This window comes from Phascolarctos cinereus, unplaced genomic scaffold (assembly GCF_003287225.1).
Source record: "Phascolarctos cinereus isolate Bilbo 61053 unplaced genomic scaffold, phaCin_HiC Scaffold_7;HRSCAF=346, whole genome shotgun sequence".
In the NCBI taxonomy this organism is placed as follows: Eukaryota; Metazoa; Chordata; class Mammalia; order Diprotodontia; family Phascolarctidae; genus Phascolarctos; species Phascolarctos cinereus.
Genome location: NW_027556180.1, coordinates 151,083,317 through 151,101,150, shown reverse-complemented (window position 1 = coordinate 151,101,150; position 17,834 = coordinate 151,083,317). Strand labels below are relative to the sequence as shown.

Sequence of the window (17,834 nt, the reverse complement as noted above, 5' to 3'; positions counted from 1 at the left end):
TGACATGTATGTTTAACAAGGGATGAATTTGAGTTAGTTCTTGTTTCTGTAGACGTTAAATTGATCTGGTTGGACTTTCAAGAATAGGGCAACCTATCTTGCTTGTAAGACAGTCATTGATTGGGGCAGCTAGGTGGCTCAGTGGATAGAGCACCGGCCCTGAAGTCAGGAGGACCTGAGTTCAAATCTGGCCTCAGACCAAACACTTGACACTTACTGGCTGTGTGACTCTGGGCAAGTCACTTAACCCCGATTCCCTCACTTAAAAAAAAAAAGATAGTCATTGATCTAGTTATATGGGAATTTGTGTGAAAAAATATCTTAGGGTAGGAAAGAATCAAAGGGGCATAGGAAAAATGCTTTGCAGCTTTTCTAATTGATAGATAAATGTACATTAAGAAAGCGGAAGAGGGAAGTTTTTTATATCTTTCGGAACATTTATAAGTTAATTCTCTTATTAGTACTGTCAAGGAATGGGGTACTGGGATCAATCAAGTATTCTTATTGATAGAGAATTATCATGTTGATGATGAAATATGTGTGTAGGTGGTTTTAAAAGAATTAGTAAAAAAAATTACTAAATGCTTACTACATGTCAGGTTCTATGCTAAGCAGTGGAGATGCAGAAGGCAAAAATACTCTCTGTCCTAAAAAGATCTCATTCTACTGGGGAGGACAACATGCAAACACAACTATGTATGCAGATAATATATACAGAGTAAATTAGGTAATCTCATGCACTGGCAGTTAAGAAGACCAGGAAAGGCCTTTTGGAAAAGGTGGATTTGAAGAGGAAAAAAGGGGACCTTTATTGAATGGCCTCAATTTTTTTTTTTAGTTAAGTATAAGGTGAGGTCCTCAACAAATGTGGCGAAAGTGCCGGGAGATGCTTCTTGAGAGATGAGAAGGTTTGGAGCAGCCACTATGGGTAATGGAATAGAAAATTCATTAGGAAAGAATAGAGTAATTGCCATGTTACAGGCCTTAGACCTAGGGAACCAGCATGAATGATGGCCTAAGGGTAACAATGAGCACAGCATAAATGAGGGAGTTCAAAGGCTCTGGCTTCTTTCAATCCTGCCTCTGGAGTTCTCCAACCTGGTTGAGATAAGATAATATGTCATTGTAGGGGTTTGTGATTTTCTCTAGTGCATGTTCTCCAACCACATGCAGCAGCACTTGAATAAGAACAAAGAAGCAGATGGCTGGAGCAATCCAGGGTTGGGGTTTGTCAAGGCATGATCAGTGATAGGACAAGAAGGTGAGTGATCTGAGAGTAGAGAATGATGGTAGAGTTGGATCGGTTCAGTGAGGGGTTGAGATAGGGAAGAATATAGCCACTACGGCAATGATGACCTGAGAAATAACCGCGTGATGCAGAGAATGGAGGTCACAGAAAGGACAAAGAACAGGGTTAGGGTTTATAGAACAAAAGGAAAGGTGGAAGGATAAAAGATTATGATCAGACTAAAGGAATTGCAGGGTTACTAAATATGGACATAGAAGTGGAACCCTTGATGCTAAGAGTTAATCATGTGAAGTGAGTCTTGAACTGAAAAGTTAGGGTATTTGAACGTACATCAGTGTTGAGGTGAAAGTCCCTGAGTATGAGGGCAAGCGTTGGTGTGGAGAGAGTTCTTGATTGATGGTGACGGAAGAACGATCAGGAAGCAAGGAGTATTCAGCCTCATCTACTGTGGCTGGGTGGTTATGAGTGAGAGGGGGTAGGTTATGAGTGCCAGTGGAAGCAATACTAGAATGGGTGATGCAGGAAGCAGTATTATCAGGAGAAAGACAGGTTTCACTAAGTGCCGGATGATGTTGTGAGAAAATGAGAGTTTTAAGATGAAAGGAAGTTTGTCAATTATGGATCAGTAGTTTCAGAGGACACACACAGCAATTGAGAGATCTGAAGTTGAACATGGGGGAGGGCAAGGTGGATAGAGTTAAGGGGATGGTCAGCTGGGGATGAGCAATGGGGGTTGGCACCTTGGTAGCCAGGGCTTAAGAATCACTGGTATAGGGAGAGTATGAGGAGGGTCAGAGTATGCTAACTATTGAGGAATAAAGTCCAGGTAAAGTATCAGTGGTTGGAGATAGGTCTAGCGAGGAAGGAACATGCTTAAACTGTTCAGGGTCCTCTAGAGGAAAGTGGATGTTGATGTTGTACCTGATGGAACTCCAGGAGACCCGTCTTGACAGCAAACAGGTAACAAGTCAGTAGAAGGCTCTAGTATGGATCAGGTAGAGGGATCTTATCCCAGGTTCCTAAGAGCTGGAGAATGCTCTTGAGGCTAAAGAAAAGTGGGAGATGGATGTCTGGGTCTTGCTTAACTGGAGAAATCCCTGGGGCAGAACCCATGGAAGCCAGGAGGCTGATGGCCAGATCTTGTCTGAATCAGGCCTCCCTCTAGGGCTCTAGGCTGGAGAACTCCTGAGCCAGGATTGAAAGAGGCTGGAGTCTTTGAACTCCGTCATTTATGCTGTGTTCATTGTCACCTTTAGTGATACCCATAATCACTCCTCATTCCGTGTATTCAGACACTACTGGTACTCCCTCTCTACCCCACCTTGTCAAGGTTCCCATGATTACACCCAACTACCATTAATTTCTTCATCTCCTCTTGTAATGCAGAACATTATTTTGCCATTTAGGTAGTAGGGCCCTTTAAGCCATGGAAAGCAAAAGTTGGTGCTTAATCTTGCCCCAGACCTCTTTCCTCCTAAATCTAAACGATAGTGAAATGTACTCTTGCATAGCTCAGCAGCCCATACCTCCAACACAAATGGATAAGAAAGCTTGCAATATAATTGCTTTAGATAATTATGTTTATACCAGAGACCAGGACACCTGGTCTGGTTTGTGTGATCCCTGACCCGTAATAATGGGGTGCTCGGGTGCTTGTGCTTGTACTTGTGCCCCAATTTCTCCCTAGCCTCAGAAACACTGTCTCTAACAACCATTCCCCAGCCCAAGGACACTGTGCCTAGCAGTTATTCATGCATGGGCCTCAGCATGACCCTTATCTCTCTCCCCGGTACAGCTACACAGAGCTGGGCTGCTCAGGCCCCAGCCCTCAGATCATGTCTCTGGAAGCCTCCCAATTCCTCAGTAAGTTCCTGTGTTGTGAGAAAGCTTTCCCTTGTTCCAGAGCATTCTCTCATCAAGACAGAGGGAGAGGGGTGTCCTTGACCAGCCCAAGGACTCTTCCTCCCGCCAGACTCCAAAGATCCATCCCCCTCCCTGTCCGGTATACTCCCTGTACTTTCCCATCCCAAAGACACCTGCACCTTTGGATTACCTCATCAGTGTTCCTGGCATTTCTTTCCCATGCTCTTTTCCATATAAATCCTAGCTCAACCCCTGATCGGGGCTGCTTGATTTGGATGTGCATACCCCTGGCAGCTGCACGCTAATAAATCCACATGTTAAATTACGTCTGGGTTTCCGCTCGCTGATTTCTCGGTACAACACTCTAACCTTAATCATTTATTTCTTACATCGCCGAATTTATCAGTTCTTTATGTTTTGGTTTTGTACCCCAGCTACAACCTCAGAGACTGTACATGTTTTATGCTTGACTGTATGACACACAGTCGCACAGTAGGTTCTTCATAATTTTGTGTTGGTTGATTTGATAGCTATCAAATCTGTATTAAATACAGCTTTCCTTCTTATTTGATTCAGAAGGAATTCAGGAAGGTCATCATCATGAGCATCAGTTACCTTTGTACTAATGTTAATGGGGATTTCCATTTAGAGAGCATTTGTTAAAGAGTGTATTGTTATAGAGTATGGATCAGTGAAGATTATGTATTTTCTGAAGTAAAAGAAATAATACCAAGAGAGGTAGCACAGTAAGAAAAAAAGGGGTGTAAATTTGCAACCAGAGAGTCTAGGTTTGATTGCCTGGTCTGCTACTTACTGGTGTGACATTAGGTAATCATTTAAACTATCTGGGCCCCATTTGCAAATTGATGGAGTTGTGTGAGATAATTGTTACATTACCTTACAACTTTAAATTTGTGATCTGATGACTGTTGGATTTTGAAGCAACACATTAAAAAAAATTGTGATCATATAATATGTGGCGGTTCTCACCTAAGAACTTTTATTTCAGGAGCATTCTTTGAGCCTAAATATCCCACATGGCAGAGGTACTCTTTTGACCTGATTGACTGAGCACAGAACAAATTAGAGAAGTTGAATTATCTGTCAGCTGACATGGGAATCTTGATCAAAGCTGAATGTAGCAACCAGAATTTTTACCTTTTAATTTGCTCTCAAAGACACAGAATATTTTCCTCTGTTATCAGCCCGGTGGTCTCAAATCTTATACCTTTTCTCTTGGAAGGGCCTGCTGCCAAATAATACCTTTTCTCTTGCATTGCAGTGAATTGAAGAGGTTGTTGGTTATAATTTTTTAGTCCTATTTTATTTATTTACATTTGTGTTACAAATTTATTTATTTTCAGTTCATGGAACAAAACAAGCATTTCCATAACACAGTACAATAAAAAAGATGATTGCACATGAAACTGCAAATCTACCACGTACAACTTCTGCGATCAGTCAGAAGGACCCCTGCATCATACTTGTTTATTTCTTATATATTGGACCATCATAAATGTTGGTAATGGCTAGGCATTCAAAATTGACAAGCTTAGTTATAATATAGTTATAATGGAGAGACCATATAAAGATGGATTTAGTTTGAGTGACTTTAGAGATTCCATTTATGAATTTAAAATTGAACTGTAATACCCTGGATAAACTAAGAGGGAATAGAACATCATGTATTTTAGCCTGAGGATGATTTTGAGCTTTTAATAAAAAGGAGGATGCTACTCTGAGATTTCTATACTATAATTATATGTAAATATGTTTACAATATGTGGCACATGTGTGAATTCAGTTGTTGATGAATATGTAGGTCACGTGTCCTGTCAGTTATGGTACTCTGTGATGCCTTTGTCAATATAATAATTATTGACAAGAGAACTCAGTGTGGGCTAAAGATTATTGGAGACCCCTGTAGAATATTCACATTTGGAAACATTTAAATACAGATAGATCTTTACATTCTGTCAGCATTGTATAGAAAAATGTGGCTAACCCATTTCCCTTTAAATAACATCCTGATTTTAATTTTTCCTCTAGTTCTTTTCCTTTTCTACTTACATGAGACCGATAATGATCTAAAAACTAATGACCCAAAAAGGAAGCCAAGCCCTGCTACTTTACAAAGGACCTGGAAGTTCCCAATCACAATTCCGGTCTGTCCTTTTGAATAGAAAATTAGCAATGGTGCTATTGTATGTGAATATTATGATACAGTGTTCAGAAAAAGTTCTGTGTTTGCCTTTTACTGTTTTATTGAGCAGTGTTGGTTTTTTTAAAAAAATGAATTCCTCGAAGTTTCTTTCTTGGAATTCAGTAGTCTGCAATATAACTTTCAATAACATTGTGGTTTCTGGGATATTAGTCAACGTTCAAGACTGAACATTTCCCAAAATCATGGGGAAAAAAATTCCAAGTTGAAATTTGCCACCAAATAATTTTAGGTTCCTAGGTCCAAGAGCTGGAGGGAGCTTTAGAAATAATTTAGTTCAACTCCCACATTTTGGGTCTCAGAGAACTAAATGGCTTCTAATCAAGGTCATACAGAGCCTAAATTTGAACCCAGGACTATAAATCCAGCATTCTAAGCATCATTCCACATTTTCTCTCTCACAAGACTGTTGATATAACTTCCTTTTAGATGATGTTTTTATTTAAAAAAATGGCATTCTGATTTTAGAAAATAGTCTTTCTTTAAAGTACAGACTAAGCAAAATGGTGAAGAAGAAACCACTTTTTTCCTAACTCATTGATGAAATGAAATAAAGATATGCACAAAGCAATTTTAAAAGTGGGAAAACTTTCCTAGTGGCAATACAGTTTCTACAAAGCCACTTGCCTTCCCTGATGAAAATCAACGAGTCTCTATAAATAAATAAAATAAAGCATTATGGGATTGTGGGAAGAGCCCTGAACTTGGACTCTACAACACTTTAATTCAAATCCTAGCTCTGTCACTTACCAAACTGTGTGATGTTGAACCACTCCCTTAACTTCTTTGGGTCTCAGTTTCCTTACTTGTAAAATGAAAGTGTTAGATTTTATGATGTAAGGTTCATTTCAGTTCTAGATCTATGATGCTATGAAAAACATTCTTTGTTAGATGACAGATACAAGCTGTTTCTTATGTTGGCTAAGTAGGTAAATGGCTATTTATATTTTTAAGATGATTTTTATTGACATCTTTTGTTTTTATAATTACTGATACTTCCCAACGAATCCTCCTTCAGAGAGTAATCCTTTATGATGAATTTAAAAAGAATAATAAATAGTTCGGCAAAATGAATTAACGTGTTGAAAAAGTCTGACAAAAATGTAGTGTTCTAGGTGGCTGGGCCAGGAGTCAGACAGACTCATTTTCCTGAGTTCAAATGTGACCTTAGATACTAGCTGTGTGACCCTGGATGAGTCACTTAACCCTGTTTGCCTTAGTTTCTTCATCTGTAAAATGAGCTAGAGAAGAAAATGGCAAACCACTCCAGTATCTTTGCCAAGAAAACCCTAAATAAGGTCATGAAGAGTAGGACATGACTGAAAAAATGACTGAATAACAAAAACAACACTCCTCTCTTCCCCCTTATAACCTCAAAAATGGGAATGGCTACTTCTAAGACTTCTCTGAAATTCTTGTATGTGATGAAGTTGGAATTGAACCAAACAACTTTGAGAAGTATCCTCCTTTTCATTGGAAATGAAGTGGGAAAAAGAAATATATTTGCAACTCACTGAATGTTTAGGGACTTAATATTTTATCTACTCTTTAGATAAGATGATTAAGTGAAACAAGTGAAACCCCTTTGGTCCAAGCAGAGAATCAGCTTTGGCCTGTTTTAAATCAGTACTATCAGCCCTAACCTAAATAAGGGAGGAGCAGGGTGGTGTGATAGCCAAAGTGATTTCTGAGCACAGATTCCAGACCAGCAGCAACAGACATCTCTTGAGGAATATCCTTATCCTTTGTATTTTTGGTCATTTTCCCATCTTCCCTGAAGATCAGAGAGACCGTAGATTTAAAGCAGGAATTCTTAACCTTTTTTTTTTTTGTCATGGGTCCCTTTGACAGTTTGGTGAAGCCTATGGATACCTTCTTAGAATAATGGGGAAAGTATTGTACTCCTCTCAATGGCACTGATCTCGTAATGGTTTCTAATAGTTACTCTTTTACATGTCATCTAGTCTACTAGACCACAAGGGCAGAGATCATGTATTTTCTTATCTTGGTGATCTCTGGTACAGGCTCTTACACAGGCTTTCTTTAAAAATTGTTTTTTTTTTTTTGGATGTCTTTTGTTTGTACAATTCCTTCATTTCCCAATGTGGTCTTCTCCCTCTCCAATTTTTAAAGAGCCATCCCGTAAAACAAAGAAAATATAGAGTGGGGGGAAAAAACCAATTTATCAAAACTAACCAGCACATCTATCCAGTTTGGTAGTATATGTCATGTCCCACCTCCATAGTACTTTGCTTTGCAAAGAAAAGAGGGAGGTGAATTCTCATATCTCATTCATGACATTTGTGCACCACAATGTTGATGGCTTTCTCTGTAGTAGATCCTTAAGGAATATTTGTTCAATGAACAGAAGAATTTGGGAATCAATCATGTAAAGATTGCAGTGGTAGTAATAATAATATAACTTCCCAAAGGAGAAAGAATAGAGAGACAATGAGAAACATGATAATGTGAGATCACTAAACAGCGTCATTTTATTTTTGTTTGAAAATAAGTTGTTGATTCTAAGATAACACACAGATTTCCATTATTACTGAATACTCTTTTAAAAAAAATTAATGCTAAAATGCTCTGAAAAATAACAACTTCTATTCCTTTCTTATGATGGTTCCCTGATCAAACCTAGATATACTGCTTGGGCACTGATGGATCACCTAGTCTTATCTGAGTAATATTATTGAATAAATGCATGAGTCACTGAAGAGAGAACTCAGAACTTGTAGTCCTTGGGCACTTCAAGGAAATGAGTGAGAAGGAGCTGTGCATCTGTTTTGTATTTGATATGTTTGAGATAAGATTTTTGGATGCCATCCAAGATGTTGAAATGCAACTTTGAACAGATTGAAGTGATACTGATAGACAAAGAAAAAGATTAGGAAGAATTCTCAATATAGGATATATAAGAAAATGTATCTTCTTAAAGTAGGGCGTATAAATAAATTCATCGATACATTAGAATGTTGATGTAAGCTACAGACTCGTGGTGTCAGACTCAAATAGAATCAGATTCCTGCAGGCCTCATTTTGACTTAGAAAAACCCATATTAATATTATCTGTATTTTATTGCCTTTTTATTTATTTTATTAAACATTTCTCAATCACATTTTAATCTGATTGGAGCCACACTTGGGAGTTTTGCCCCCGTCAGACACTAGTTTGACACCTTTGCTGTAGATCATTTGCTGGAGTCCTTTCAATAATGATTCTTTTCTGTGGTTTCTGTGGCTCACATTTGCACCTTCCTCTGGTGTCTCTAAGGGAATATTATAAGCATTTTTGTTTTTAGCTCTTTCCTAGGGGTACTCATTTTCCCTTGTGCAAAAAGCTGAGACTGCTCTGATTTTGAATTTAAAGCAGTTTTATTTTAAGGCTTTACAAAGAACAAATAAGGAGACTCTAACTTGGGTTTCCTTAGCAAGAAAATAGCTAATTAATCCCAATTTCCTGATGGGTACTATTTCTTGTCCGTTTTTCCCCAGAAATACTTAGTTGTAGTCCACTGAAAAAGACTAATTATCACCAGAAAGAACAGCCTAGTAGTCAGAGGTCTCTGTTATGTGGGTCCTGGGACCAGCACAGTAGTAATTACACTCCCATGTCCCATACATCCACCCCTGGGGTCAACACTCCCTCTGTAGCATCTGCTGCTAACACATCCTGGCTCTTAGACACTCGGTATCTATTTCCCATTGCAACCATGTTTTCCAGAATTTTTTTTGCAGTTTCTGGCTTGCCTCAGGCTCTCCTAGCAGGTATCATGGCAGCTGTGGCCTCCACCCACTGCCAACAGCTGGTCTTCCTCATTACCACCATCTTCTGGAAGTTTTTTGTGCACAGAAATCCCTATTTACTGCTTTCTATCTGTGTGCCCTGAACTCAGAGTATTATGAGAGGTTGAGGTTTCTTTTGTTTATTCTTGTACCCTACTTTACAAAGGGGTGGAGGGAAGAGGAGAAGGGAAAAAGGAGGAATGACCTGCTGGCTGTTGCTGGCTTACATAGTGACTTTGTGAAAGTAGTGGTGCTGATTAGATATTAAAAATTCATAAGTTAAGTCAAGTCAACAATTATTTATGATGCATCTACTATCTGCTAAGTACTGGGGAAACAAAGGCAACAGTTCCTACCCTCAAGGAGCTCATTGTCTGATGGTGGAGAAAACATGCAGACAACTATGTACAAATAAGATTTATACAATATAAAGAAGAAATAATTACAGAGGGAAGTCACTAGCATTAAGGAGAGTAGGGGAACACTTCTTGTAGAAGGTAGGATGTTAGCTGGTACTTGAGGAAAGCCTTGGAAGCCAAGAGATAGAGATGAGGAAGGAGAGAATTCCAGATATTGTGGACAGCTAGAGAAAATGTTCCTAGTTGGCAGATGGAATATCTTGTACAAGAAACAGCTAGGTGTCTGGAAGAGAATGTGGAGGTGAGAGGACGGAAGGGCAGAAAGGGTCCAGGTTAGGAAAATTTTTATTTATTTAATTATTTGAGGGGAAAAAAAGAAATCTATTTATTTTTTTTTTAGTTTTTAACATTCACTTCTATAAGATTTTGAGTTCTAAATTTTCCCCTTCCACCCCCTCCAAGATGGCATGCAATCTGATATATGCTGTACATATACAGTCAAATTAAATATATTTTCATATTAGTTATGTTGTGAAAGAAGAATCAGAACAAAAAGGAAAAACCACGAGAAAGAAAAAACAAAAACAGAGAGAAAGAGAGAAAAAGAAAATAACATACTTCGATCTGTGTTCAGACTCTGGATGTGGATAGCGTTTTCCATCATGAGTCTTTTGAAGTTGTCTTAGGTTATTGCATTGCTCAGAAGAGCTAAGTCTAACAAAGTCATTGTACAGTGTTGCTGTTATTATGTACAGTGTTCTGGTTCTGCTCACTTTACTCGGCATCAGTTTATGCAAGTCTTTACAGGTTTTTCTGAAATCCAGGAATGGCTTTCTTTAAAAGACTTTTTTAAAAAAAATTTAATCTTAGAGGTAATATGAGCCATTGTAGTTTTGTTGGATTTGGAGTGGGGCATGGTATGTCATGGTCAGACTTGTGCTTTGGGAACATCTGTTTGAGAAGAAATGAGTAATTATGGAAGGAAGACTGGACTGGAAGTTAGAACGAATGAGTTTTTGAGTATTAGCCTTGTCATTGACTCCTAACATTGTAACCTTAGGCAAATTACTAAACTCTGAACCCGAGCTTCCTTAGCTGTAAAAAAAGGAATAAGAAGAATGTCCAAACTCCTTTCCTTATAGGATTGTTCGGAGGGTAAAATGAGATAATGCTTATAAAAGTGTTTTGTACATTGTCCAGATCTTTACATATATAAAGGGATGCTTTTCATCCTATCTGTGCTCACACAGAACACATGGAAATGACATTTTAAAACAGAGATAAAACTGCCACATGTACATAAGCAGAGTAAGAAGGAATGAACAAAAAAAGCATTTATTATTTACTTATTGAGTGCCAAGCACTGGGCATACAAAATGCAAAAATAGCACTTACCCACAAGGAACTTCCATTCTAATTGGAGAAAACAACGTACATAGGGAAGTGGTAGCCAAGGAGGAACTCTTTGGTCTAAGAAGTTAGAGGGATAGTCGACTGACATGCTGCATCCAGGAAGAATAATAATAATAATTATTATTATAATTTATATAACATTTTAAGATTTGCAAAACGCTTACAAAGATAACTTCATTTTATCTGTACAACAACCCTGGGAAGTGGGTGCTGTTTATTATCCCCCTTTTACAGATGAGGAAACTGAGATAGACAGAGATTAAGTGACTTGACCAGGGTCACACAACTAGTAAGTGAGGTCACATTTGAATTCAAGTCTTTCTGACTCCACATTGGAAGGGGAAGAAAAAAAAAGAGAAGAAGAAAGATGTGTATTTAATCTCCTCCTCTATGTCCATGGCAGTAGGTGGAAGGGAGGCAGTTTTATGGCATAGTAATTTTTATTTTTGCTTATGAAACTTTGTGGTTGAAAAGCATGAAATGTTTTGCTTGGCCCCTGAGGTCAAGGCTAGGGTCAGTATGGATGTGTTGGGCTAAGTGAGTGCCAAGGTCCTTTCTAGTGCTGGACTGTGATCCTGAGTCAGAGAGAACCTTTAGTTTTCAAGGGGAAAAAAAACTTTCTAATGAGTGGGATTGTCCAAAAATGGAATGGGATGAAAAGAGCTCCCGATCTCTATAGTTAACTCACATAGTTTTTGTAATGATCTAATGAAATCATATCTGTGAAGTGCTTTTCAAATATTACTCTGTAAATATTAGCTGTTATTATTATCACAGTCCTTGCTGGAGGCTTGTAAATGGAAGTTGATTAATCACTTGTCAGGAGTCTAGCTTACCATTTGTTGGGGGTGTTGTACCAAACATTTCAGGAGACGTCTTGGAGGAATCGGGCCCCTTATATCTTTGTCATTACGTGATTCATTCATCTTTATGACATACCCTAGGGGACATGTTATAAGGGTAATGAAAATGTGCATCTTTGTCTAATCAATTGCAGTGAAAGAACGAGGGAGAAAATGGAATCAGCAGTCAGGGCGGTTTAATAGAGATCAAGGATGCGCATCTTCTCCTCAGAACCGAACAGCATGTTCAGAGCAGAAGAAAAGGACCAATTTCTCTATTTCATTCCCTGCTTCTGTCTGTAATATATGCATTTAGGTCTAGGACCTCTTGACACAGCGAAAAGAGCCCTGAGTCTAGGGGGTAAGAGGACCTGGGTTCAAATTCTGTCTTTAACAATTAATAACCTGGGCCTCCATTTCCTTATTGGTAAAATGAATGATTTTGATCATCTCTGAGGTCCTTTCTGCCTGTACATTGATAATCCCTTGAAGTGAACAATATGAATTTTCCTACCTGGATCAGTTGCTTAACTTTAATAATTTTGTTAGTCCTTTGAGAAAAATTTTGATCCATCCCTTTAGGAACATAAATAAAGTTCCTTCTTTGTGTCATACCCTTTCTTAGTTATCACTTGGTTCATTTTTTAAAACAAACAAATTAATTTTCTTCTGAATGTTCAGGAAACTAATTCCCTTTGAGAGGAAAAAAAAGAATTCTCTGCAATTGTTAGACCGGTCTAGATTGAGCTTGCCAAAATGTCAGCTTTACTTGGAGATGTGGGGAACGCCCTTTGTGAATGTTTGTTTTCTAGTCTAGCTGGGTTCTTTCTGATCATTTCACAAGCAAACCATATATTATGGAACAAATGAGCCTGCCAGATTCCCAGGATGGTTCCATCACTACTCTGTTCAATATGGTAGAATAAAGTACCCAGAGATATCCAATAATAGTGTTTAATATTGCACTTAACACAAGACTTTGAAGGTACAGAGAGGTTTTTTTCCAAGAAGATATTACAAGAATATGGCTGTATAGACACTTGAGACAGGACTGGAGAGTGGTTGTTATCCATATGCCCAAAAGAGTGGTTAAAAAGTAGAGTTAGTTTTAGTAAAGAAAAAGTTTACCCTTGAGCATAACTGAGCACTTTCAGAGGTTTGTCTTGTTGGCTTTGTGAAGGAGACAGGGTGGAAAAGAAGGATCTCCAACTTTCGTCTGGCTACCTCCTGTTGTGACCATCTTTGGTCCTCAGTCACTGCCGGCTCTCAGCTCCTCTGTTCAGTGGAACTGGCCAGTTGGACGATGTAGCTCTTTCTTTCTTTCTTTCTTTCTTTCTTTCTTTCTTTCTTTCTTTCTTTCTTTCTTTCTCTTTCTTTCTTTCTTCTTTCTTCTTTCTTTCTTCTTTCTTTCTTTCTTTCTTTCTTTCTTTCCTTCTTTCTCCCTTCCCTACCTTTCCTTTCTTTCTTTTTTTTCTTTCCATTCCCTCTGTCCACATAGAGAATCATACCATAACCTGTAGGTGCTCTGCCCAAAGGAATATAAATTTTGATTTCTGAAACCTGTGCTGCTTTCTACAATTATTAATTGCATTTTTTCCTCATAACAACTTTGTGAGATAGACGCTGTTCTTAACTTTATTTTACAGTTAAGAAACTGTAGTAAATAGAGGTCAAGTGACTTGCCCTGGGTCATGCAGCTAGTAAGTGTTTGGGGCCAGATTTGAACTTAGGAAGATGAGTCTTCCTGCCTTCGAACCAGGCACTCTATCTACTGCCCTTCCTAGCCACGCAACAAATGTGTGCATTCAATCAAAACAGATCCATACATTGTCCATATGTAAGGAAAGGTGTCTTATTCTGTATCTCTAGTGTATCACTGCCTTGCCAAATGTGGAAAGATGTGTATGAACTAATGCAAAGTTGACTATCATCGAAATGCTAACTTTTTAAAGAAAAAAAAAATCCAAACCAAAGGAGAATTGAAACTATGGTGTCTATGATATTTCATATGCATCTGAAAAAAGTACAGGATTTGGAGTCAGAAAAACTAGGTTCTGACACTAGTCTGTACTGTGAGTATAGACAAAGCATTTAATTTATCTGAGCTTTTGTTTTTTCAGAGAATTTATTTATATCAGCACTTACAGTACCTGCCTGAGGGTTGTTGTGAAGAAAAAATGGTTAACTTGAAAATGCTATATTTTTAAATATGAGGTGTTTGGTTTTTTGATAATCCCTTGTTTCTTTCTTTTATGGGTGAGGAAGTCTTTGGATGTAGAAACGGTTAATGTAAGCGCATCTCTTTTAGAAACAAATATAGGGTTTTATTTCTGACACATTTATTTTGGTAGTTCTTGTGGTCCATAAATATTTTGGACTTATTTGATGGTATTTCTGAGAGAATTTCTAGCTCTGAAACTGACTTGTTCTTTAAATGACTTCTTTTAAACCCAGTATGCCAGAGTAAACTCTAGCTCAGTGACTTCTAAGCTCACCTTTTAGAATGAACTATGTTGTGAAAAGATCCCAGAGCTCTGCTCCGAGGAATAACTAGTATAAAAACACGTCCTGTCTCAATCCTAGGATAAATCTGGTCACATCTAAACTAAAGACTGCATCCTTTGCTGTTAAAGTATGAAGCCAACATTTGGAATTCCATTATCATGAAACTGCTATTATTCTTTATGCCTTGGTCTTGAAGTTCAAATATAAGTTCCCTTGATGTTTAAAGCCCTTCACAACCTGTCACAACCTACCTTTTCAGTTTTATTGTACATTACTAGCCTCCATGCAAACTGTGATCCAGTTACCCTTCTTCATTATACATAGCACTCCATCTAACACTTATGTATGGGCCCTCCCCTCCATGTTGAGAATGGACTCCTATTTCACCTCCAGCTCTTAGAAGAGAATCCCTAGTTTCAACGATCCAAGACAATCCCAAAGAACTAGTATGAAGCGTACTATCCGCCTCCAGAGAGAGAACTGATATTGATTGAATATAGACTGAAGCATGCTATTTCTCACTTTCTTTCATTTGTTTTTCTTTTATTTGAATCTCCTTGTACAAAATGACTACTACAGAAACATTTTATACAATTGCACGTTTAACCTATATCTGATTGCTGACCATCTCAGGGAAGGGGGAAGGGAGGGAGAAAAGGAGGGATAGAACTTGGAACTCAAAACTTTAAATAAAAATGTTTTAAAAAATTGAAAAAAAAAAGAATCCCTAGTTTCCTTAAAAACACAGCTCGAGAGTCATCTTACACATGAAACCTTTCTTAGTTTCTCCAGCTACTAGTCCCTGCCCTTTAAAATCACCTTGCAGATGTCTTGTATATACTTACATCTGAACATATCGTCTTTCTTGGATGGCATGTAAGCTCTTTGAGAGAAGGAACTTTTTTCACTTTTTGTCCTTGTATCTCCAGCACGCAGCACAGTATTGGGCACAAAGTAGGCATTTAATAAATGCTTGTTGATTTGAGCTATTCTGGAGCTTTCATCTCTAGCAGTTTTACCTCAGGTTCTAAGATTATTAAGTTTAAAAATTCACATCAGTGAAAATCAGTGTGTTCAAAATATATTTGACACCTACTGTGTTCAGAGACTTGCACAAAGATGAAAAATTATGTCCTAAAGAAATGTGTCTACTTTAAATAGATGGAAATTATTATTTAAATTCTAGCTTCTTTAAAACATTTCTGTTGAGTGGGAAGACAGGGCTTTGTCTTTCCAGCCAGCAGGAAGAACATACTTAGACTAACTCTTTAGAAAGTCAGCATGTCATCCTCAGTCAAGATGACAAAGCATCTTACCTGTTTTAAATGAAAGGTTCCCTTTAATATTTAAGAGTGTTTTGTTTTTGAGGTGGTTGTATTTTTTTGTCAGGAGGACTGACAATATGTTCTTCTTATTCTTGTTGTTATTTCTTCTCTCAAGTGTATTGGAAAAGTATCACCTGAGAAGGTCAAGACCATTATGAAAATTATTTAAGGAAAACATGGCAGCGGTTTCCTTAAAGAGCTACTTTCTTGGGGAAGAATAGGCCTCAGAATCCTTCTTCTGGTCCCATGAAATTGGACAGATATTATAAAAGTATAATACTTTGCATAATTGTGGATGTTCTGAATCAAATAGGTTGGAAATAGGTAGTAAATATGTGCTGATATTTAGTATTTCATCACTTCCGAAAGTAGAAAAAATTTCTTTAACAGTCTCCCATCCAAGTGAGATTAATATTAATGAGAGGCAGGGTAGTGAATAGACTGTTGAATTAGGAATTAGGCAGGCAGGCTAGCAACTCATATTTATTAAATACTTACGATATGCCAGGTACTGTGCTAAGTGATGGGCCCACAAATAACAAGCAAAAGAAAGAGCTGTAGCTGAAATCCTGGCACTGAATAGTCGTGAGGCTGTCAGCAAACCTTTTAACCCTTCTCCATTTCAGTTGGCTCATTTGGGAAGGTGAAAAAAATATTTGCATTTACCTATCTGGAGTATTGTAAAGAAGATACTTTGTAAATCTCAAAGAGTTAATAAATGAGTTATTATTATTGTGATTCTACATAACAAGGTAAAGACATAAATCGTAGTAAATTAGGGCTGAGAGGGACCTTATAGGCCATGTAATGCCCTCGTTTTACAGATGAGAAAACAGACTCCAAAAGAAGTTATAGGATCATAGATTTTTAGCTAGAAGGGCCCTTTGTGGTCATCTAATGCAGCTTCCTTGATTTAGAGACTAGGAAACTGAAACCCAGAGAGATTGATTGTTTTAGAGTCAAGATTCAAACCCAGGTCTTGGGACTCCAGATCTCTTTGCTCTCTACAACATACTGTTTTCCATTGTTCTCTGTTAATGGAGAGCTGAGGTGAAGATAAGTTAAAAGAAAATGGGTAACCAAAAATCAGTTTTATTTGGCTTTCAAATGTGTTATGCTTCAGTTTCTTGATCATACTATGCTAAGGCAACACATTTGACATTTGTTTCACATTTCTTGAGTATTTATCAGCAGAGATGGGGGAGTGCGCTCGAGTGAGTATTCTGGGTACCTAATTAGTTGTGGAAGGTCAGTATGTTAGATAGTTTGAACATGTCTAACAACTCCTAGCTCAGAGCTGTTTCTCTTAACCATCATGAGGACTCACAGAGCTGTCATTCAGGGAATCTCTCCTCCCTGCCTGGGACCGTAGAGTGTTACACACTGACAATTAATAATTGTACTAGCAGTACGTATTTTCCTGTGTTATACACAGGAAAGTGTACACTGTTCCTGTGTTATACACAGGAAAGTGTACACTGTTCCTGTGTTGTACACAACACAGAATGTATTGTACTCATAGTGATTCCCTGCAATTACCCTCTCTTCCTTTGTCTGTAAAGTGGGGGATTAGATTATGTAGATAGCTTCTGAACTGTAAGCTCCTGTCCCGTACCAAAATTATGATCCTTTGATCCTGTTTAACATTGAGGAATCTCGGGTGGACCATTGCTGTGAATTACTAACCAGCTGGGAAAATACGCAAGACCTTTCCCCCTTTCAAGGCCCAATTTCTCAGTGGTTGTCGTGAAGGAGTTTGACTGGACCATAAGTTCTTAATCTAAAGTTTGAATACTCAAAAATTGTTTTTGATAACTATATTTTGATTTAATTTGTTTCCTTTTAGTACTACATATTTTATTTTATTTAAAAATATTATTCTGAAAAGAGGTCCATAGGCTTCACTATGACACAGTAAAAGTTAAGAACCCCTAGACTAAATTGCTTTTTATAACTGCTTTCCAGTAAGCCTGCCTACAACAGATAGGGGTGCCTCGCCTCTGGGGAAAGTTGCATGGTATCTTTCATCCATGGATGGTATTTAGAAACTAGAGCAGTCCTGGACAACTTGTTCTTTTATGAACTTTAAAAAAATATATAATACAGAGTTTTTGTGTTTTATATGACAAATAAAAACTACATGTTGGTAGGAGTGGGAAAGAGGCTATTTCTTCCTTGCTGACTGATATGACTATCCAACATCTGGTGTTAAGTGACTGTGTTGATGGGGATACATTGATTCCTTTACTCTTGGCCCCATTTTGCTAC

The 17,834-nt window shown here is 37.9% G+C and overlaps 1 protein-coding gene across 19 annotated transcripts in view; it reads left to right on the top strand.

Annotated features, from left to right (window-relative positions):
• The window catches only part of DOCK9 (dedicator of cytokinesis 9), a 357,948-nt gene that overhangs the window by 175,267 nt on the left and 164,847 nt on the right, over positions 1–17,834 (top strand). The gene's annotated exons all lie outside the window — the stretch shown is intronic.